This window comes from Macrobrachium rosenbergii, chromosome 25, assembly GCF_040412425.1.
Source record: "Macrobrachium rosenbergii isolate ZJJX-2024 chromosome 25, ASM4041242v1, whole genome shotgun sequence".
Lineage (NCBI taxonomy): Eukaryota > Metazoa > Arthropoda > Malacostraca > Decapoda > Palaemonidae > Macrobrachium > Macrobrachium rosenbergii.
This window is the reverse complement of record NC_089765.1, coordinates 29,248,410-29,254,409: the sequence shown is the minus strand read 5'-3', so window position 1 is coordinate 29,254,409 and position 6,000 is coordinate 29,248,410.

Sequence of the window (6,000 nt, the reverse complement as noted above, 5' to 3'; positions counted from 1 at the left end):
CATGAGATGCACTGAGGGCAATACCGCCCTACGGTGGGAAAGTCTTACTTGTATCCAGAATAACATCTCCCCTTCATTAGTGGGAAGGAAGCGTTATATGTGAAAAGAGAGCATAACTCAAAAAATTTTATTAGTACCAACTCCTAGTCAAGTTAGCTACGCTAACACTGAGAGAGAGAGAGAGAGCGACCTACCATCAGAAGTCAAACCGGAGAATAGACGTAGTCACCTTTTTCAGTTTTCAACATGAAAATGCCGTGAACTTTATCCTCAAGTTCATTTGCGCCCATGCGTCGAGGGCAGTCATAATTCGGCAAAAGGGAATGAAACAGAAGATACTTCATTTGTATCGTGACCAGAAAGATGTATGGGCGGCGCACAGTTCAGAAGTTCCTCATTAATGTGAAGGAATGGAAAGAAACTACATTATTTCTCATACACACAGTATATACATATATATATATATATATATATATATATATATATATATATATATATATATATATATATATATATATATATATATGTGTGTGTGTGTGTATTGCTCACCTGTATTCAAATAGTCTGCATGCAAATGCCTACGTATATAAAAAGACATAATCACGTTTTTTATTAAAATTTCTGCAATTCTAATAGCAGACGTCTTTGCCTCGGCACAGAGAGAGAGAGAGAGAGAGAGAGAGAGAGAGAGAGAGAGAGAGAGACTGACTGACTGACTATGCAACACAAAACGTTCCTTCTTCTCTCTTCTTTATAGATGTAAGGAAGTAAAATACTTTTGAATGTCATGTAAACAGACATTCGAAAGCTTTTGAATTTAAGTTATGCCCATATTTTTACTGGTACAAGGAGATGCGCCTATTATACGTAAGAAAATATTTAGATGTCGATACATACATTAAATCGACGTTAAACTTAACTTAAAAAAAATAAATCTCGAAAAGAACAAACATACATATCTTCACTTTATAGGATATAATACTTTTATTTTTCTGTAAAAGAAAACTATTGAGATGGCTGTTTGTCTGTCCGTCTGCCCTCAGATCTTAAAAAACTAATGAGGCTAGAGGGCTGCAAATTGATATGTTGATCATCCACCCTCCAATCATCAGACATACTAAATTGCAGTCCTCTAGCCTCAGTAGTTTTGATTTTATTTATGGTTAAAGTTAGCCATGATCGTGCGTGTGGCACCGCTACAGGTGCCAACAACACTCGTCAACACCGGGTCGTGGATGAAAGTTTTATGGGCCGCGGCTCAGTTTCATGGGCTGCGGCTCAGTTTCATGGGCTGCGGCTGAGTTTCATGGGCCATGGCTGAGATTTTCATACAGCATTATACGCTGTGCAGAAAACTCGATTGTGCCACAGAAACTTCGGCGCATGTTTTACTTGTTGTTTTATGAAATCAGTTATAATAACCGCAATGTTCAGCATACGGACAAATGGCTGACCGCTAATGAATATCAAGAGGGGACTGGAAGCAATACCAACCAACTCAAAATAGAATAAAATTTTTCGTTTTTGTTTGCAATGCACTCTGCCTCCGGTCAAGTAAAATTTGTGGTTTTATGTTTCAGTATATATCAATATCATGACACTTGCTTTTCTTCATCCTCTATTAACAGTCAGTATCAAAGCGAAGCTTTCTCTTTAAAAAAATGAATACTATACTTTTTATTAGTAACATTATACCGGGAACATCTACCCGAGCCCCTTTGTCAAACTGTGTATGTTACGGTCTTCCTAGTAGTGAAATGTGTCAGCAAATAAACATTCAAGATGATACAATGAATGACAATTCCTCAGCCGTACATATTATAGTCTGAACTCAAATTGCACCATTTCAAACAAGCAAACTTAAAATCGGCCGATTCTGAGGAAAACATAAGCGGATGTGTATGTAAACATAAACACACATCATAAAGCTGGCAAATACTATCCGTGTGTTGCAAATGACTTCTCAAGAGCCTACAGTAAAACGCATCACCATAAACGTTAGCATTTCGTAAGCACTTGCACTTTCATACAAAAAAAAAAAAAACCAACAGACGTGCCCAAATTTAGCATTGCTAAATCCCAAAGAACTTGGCATCAAATTAACAATCCCATTCGTTTCGGGCGTTCGTCTCGAGACACCGTAATTACACACCTGTAGTTAGCTAACAACGAATTCATCGTCCTTGTGGAATGCGCGTCCCGTTCATTACATCGGATCCCGTCTCCTTAACACCACTTGTCCAAATGCAACAATCACCCCCCTACCCGCACCCTAAAAAAAAAGAAGAAAAAGAAAACACGTTCGAATTGTCTTCATCTGGCACAAGCGAGTCCCAGACAATGAAGAGCATGAAAGAAACAAGTAAAAATTGCGCCGAAGTTTCTTCGGCGCAATCGAGTTTTCTGTACAGTGTATAATGCTATATGAAACTCTCAGCCACGGCCCATGAAACTTTCCTCCACGGCCCGGTGGTGGCCTGTGTTGTCGACCCCTACAGCGGCGCCAGACGCACGATCATGGCTAACTTTACCCTTAAATCAAATAAAAACTACTGAGGCTAGAGGGCTGCAATTTGGTATGTTTCATGGTTGGGGGTGAGTGACCAATATACCAATTTGTAGCCCTCTAGCCTCAATAGCTTTTAAGAATCTGAGGGTGGACAGAAAATGTGCGGACACAAAAAGTGCGGACGGACAGAAAGCCATCTCAAAAGTTTTCTTGTACACAAAACTAAAAAGACAAAGACAAAGAGTGAGAGGTCCAGTCATTCTGCAGCAAGCCAATTGTTACCGGGCCAAAATTATTGTTTCCACGAAACCATTATATAAGACCTGCCGAGATAAAGGTGGCGTTGCCTGTAAACCTTAGATAAAGGTCGACGTTTTAAACTAAATATCCGTTAAAGCAAGATCTAGATCTTGCGTTAAAGTAACGGAATGCGACCGTTATATTTCCATTGCCATCACATGGGAACCAACTTCCAGAACTACTGCTGGATCTTTCCTAGACAGTGACCCCCAAGGGTTTTAACTTGGTGTGTATCCACCTTTGCGGCGTGTTTAGTACAAGCCCGCTGGGAATTTCCGTAAAAACATACACAAAAAACTGTAAATATCATAAAGATAATGACCCCCAAGAAACATCAGTCCTAGGTAACGACCCCCAAGAAACATCAGTCCTAGGTAACGACCCCCAAAAACCCTTGGGGGTCACTTTCTACAAAAGATCCCTACTGTTGTCATACGAATTGTCAAGGTTTGCTTTGAATCAAAGGCTTAGAAACGACCTTTAATAAAGTATAGCATTTCCACAAAATAATAAGTCCCACGTATCATTCGGTTCTTTAAATAACTTTCATTTCGCAAAATCCTCAGGACCATATCGACGCTTTTTTTTGTGGGGGGGGGGTTTGTCAGTCATAAGCCTTTTTTTCCCTAAGGAGGAAATGGCCCGTAGAGAGGCATTGCCATCAGTGCACCTCACGCGGTGCAATGTAGGTATTACTTTAGGTTCTTTACAGCGTCCCTTTCGGCCCCTAGCTGCAACCCCTTTCATTTCTTTTACTGTACCTCCTTTCATATTCTCCTCCTTTCATCTTTCTTACCACACTCTCCTAACAATTGATTCATAGTGCAACTGCGAGGTTTTCCTCCTATCACACCTTTCAAACCTTTTTACTGTCAATTTTCCTTTCAGCGCTGAACGACCTCATAGGTCCCAGTGCTTGGCCTTTGGCCTACATATATTCCTAACGAGGGAATGGCGCCAGAAGGGTCCAGGCTTCCCGCTTTCCAGCAAGTCTTTGGGGGATGAGACTGCTTTTCTTGACTCTAGCAGATGTTAGTACCCAATGTCTAAAGACCTTGTTAGTACCCATTTGCAGCGGCGGTGGTGGGCGATAAGCCGGCAGCAATCGTCGGGCCTACAAACTGGGAGCCAAACGATCAGCTAGGGTGTCCGCTTTCCTGGCTGAACCTTCAAGAGGTGGCCAGTGGGGAGCTACTATCCTATACAATAAAATTTTTATACATACATTCATGCACACCTACACATATATATATGTATGTATGTATGTATATATATATATATATATATATATATATATATATATATATATATATATATATATATATATATATATATATAATTACAGATATATATAAAATCATCGCCATCAACATAAATGTGTAACACACAGGACCTCTGTGAAATTCAGAACCTCATTAATCTCCCAAGGGTTGCGCAAAGGACATGTCCAAGCCATCTACATCTCACTTTCATCATTATCTAACACCCACATGGAACCTCCGTAATTTCCTTATGACATCATTTCTAACATTATATACATACACATATTATATATATAAAATATGCATATACTTTATATATATAATATACACTACATACGTTACATCTCATATATATATCGTATAATGTATATATATTACATAACCAACTAAACATCAGAATGAATTTAAACTATCAACCTTTAAAGTCGGATATTTTCAAATGACACCAACCTTTTAATCATCCACCGAAACGTAATACAGGTAAATAAACGAAATTCCCAACAGCTAACGTTACGTTCGTTCGAAACAGCAGTTCCTCATGAGAAAGATCTTGACAACTAAGAAGATCTCAGTACTGAAGAGACCTTTATCAGTTAATCACCAAAGATCGTTGTTGTATTTTATTTTCTAAGGAATAGTACTGCCGGAATGTTTCAACTTAATAACAAATGAACTTCTCATTTGGCAGCAAAGGAAGATTCTCCATTCACTGACATTCACTCTGTCACTAACTGGCCATTCCCAAGTCAATTACAAAATTCCTTTCCAGCTTTCTTTTTTTTTCCAAGTAAAGAGATTATTCAAGTATTTCTCTTGTTTCTCTTTACGTTTTGTCTAAAGTATTCATTTCGTTTCACTTTCATTTCTTCCCGCATGGAACCACTTGGTACTTTGCTTATCTCTCTCTCTCTCTCTCTCTCTCTCTCTCTCTCTCTCTCTCTCTCTCTGTGTGTGTGTGTGTGTGTGTGTGTGTGTACGTATCTTCTCTTGTACCTACAGCTTACTCAAGTGCCTCTCTACTTAAATTCCCTACACATCTATTTAAACACATTATAAGCAAGACAAGTTCAAAATCAAACTGAAAGCAATTTTGTTCCAACATTCCAAGATCAACTATTACTCATTTCTCTCTCTCTCTCTCTCTCTCTCTCTCTCTCTCTCTCTCTCTCTCTCTCTCTCTCTCTCTGCCGCTCACACGCGCACACACATACAAACAAGGAGGGCAGAGCCATTTTTCCCTTTCACTACCCATTCCTTCGTATCCCTGCTTCCCTCCCTCTTCTCTCGTGTCAAAATGATGATGGGGCTCGGTGGCAGAAGCACTGGGTGGCGTTTACTTGTAGATGGAGGAGGAGGAGGAGGAGGAGGAGGATTCCCTCAAGGACCCTCTCCTTGATGAGAGGTGGAGGAGACCGGTTCTCCAAGATGGACGGACCTTCCCCTTCATCTCATCGTCTTCTGCTTCGTCTTCGTCTTCTGCCTATTGGCCATTTATGTGTTCCCTTCCAGTTACATATGATTTCCGAGTGTTAATATCATGCTGCCTTCAAGACCATCACATTTTTTTTTCTCTCTCTCTCTCTCTCTCTCTCTCTCTCTCTCTCTCAGCAGGTTATACTCTGTTGTTTTGTACGTATAGATGTAAACGTACCCAACACGTACTGCCTGAGTGTAAACTAGCTTGTATGTCATGCTGAACAACATTATGTATATATACGCGATTTATATATCAATATTTGCGTAAGAAGCACTTCTGGCTTTTGTGGCTGAAATGTACAATTCCTCACTTTTTCATTACTTACAATGCTGACAATCCACATACAATGAAAAATTTAAAAATCAACGTGCCCTAGTCTCTCTAAGGGTACCTAAGCCTACACGAAACAAATTCCCGTTAAGAAGCCTACCACAGCTCTGCAATGTGGAAAC